We start from the raw sequence: 1,525 nt of genomic DNA on the forward strand, positions 1-1,525 counted from the left end.
TGATTGTGTGACTCTGTGAAAGGTTTACAGCAGTTACACGAGTCATTGCCCTAAATCTGGCTCTCAGCACTACCAGGACCTGCAGGCAGGAGCACAAGGACCTTTCCCTTTGTGCCCGCAGGGATCCTCCTGCTGAGTTCATTATTTTGCCTTATCCAGAGCTTCCCCACTCCCACAGCTGTCCCTGTGCCCTCCCTGCCTCCTCCTCACCCCCAGCACTGGTACCCAGATGCACCAAAGGCATCAGTGAGACACCCTGGGAGGCTCAGTGGGACGCCAGTGAACCTGGGCTGGACAAACCTCCTGTTCCCATCAGCTGCTGGTGGCACTGGGATCCTGGGTGTGACCCTCGGCAGAGGAGGGAGAATGAAAGAGCATCCTGCTGGAATCTGGAGCAGCTGGGATCAAGGAGTCAGCTCAGCTGGAGGGGAACCACATCCCCCGCTGTGCTGTGGGTCTGTACATCCCCTGGCACTGCAAATCCAGCAGCAGGCAGGGGCTGCCTGCACGTCCCCAGGGTTGGAGCCAGCAGTGACCCAGCTATAGAATCAATATTCCACAGAATCATGGAATCACTTAGGTTGGAAAAGCCCACTAAGACTATCGAGTCCAACTGCTCCCCCAGCACTGCCAAGGCCACCCCAACCCTGTCCCCAAGTGCCACATCTACATGTCTTTTAAATCCCTCCAGGGATGGGGGACTCCACCACTGCCCTGGGAACCTGTGCCAGTGCCTGACCACCCTTTCCATGAAGAAAGGGTGGGATTTAGGGATTTGGGAATTTGAAATCACACACACATTCTACTGCCCAAGGCCACTGTGCCAGTGAGTGCTGCCCATGGCAAGGTACCCTCTGCTCCCCTGGGTACAAATGCCACCTGCAAACTCAGCCCAGTGAAGGGTTAAGCACCAACCCAGCACTCTGGGAAGCTTTCCTCACCTCCTTCTCCTTGCCAAGGTTTAAATTTAGTCTCTGCATGAACCCAGAGGACTTGGGCATCAGGTTGCTCTGGGGCTGGCAGCACTGGGGAGCACCTGCTACTGCTGCTTCACAGCAAAAATCCCCACAAAAGCTGGGACTGGGCTCCACCGGCGGTGATTTGGGCCAGGAAGCTGCAGAGACCCTCGTGCCACACCAGCCACCCCAGCTGCTGGCTTTGGGTCTCCCCAAAAAAGACACATGGTAGCGGTCCATCGGTCAGCTCCTGTGAGTCCCAGGGGTGTTCCATGCCCGGGGTCATCCCAAGCCTTCAGTGTGTTCCTGGCCACTTGGATTAGATCTGAGGGAGCCACTGCTTGGGGCAGGGTGGGGTTTGGGGAACCCACAGCATGGGGACACACCATCCCTGTGGCGAGGTGGGCAGAGGGGCTGGGAAATGAGCCATGGGGGGGACAGAGCTGCAGCTTTGGGACCCTGCTGTGCCCTCAGCAGCGGGGATGGGGCATCCCCGGAGGGGTCTGCAGGTCCCCCAGCTCCGGGGCAGCCCAGCTCGTTCCACGGGATCACACACCCGGGGACCCGTG

Source organism: Manacus vitellinus, unplaced genomic scaffold, assembly GCF_001715985.3.
Source record: "Manacus vitellinus isolate BGI_N305 unplaced genomic scaffold, ASM171598v3 scaffold_25_pilon, whole genome shotgun sequence".
Taxonomy (NCBI): Eukaryota; Metazoa; Chordata; class Aves; order Passeriformes; family Pipridae; genus Manacus; species Manacus vitellinus.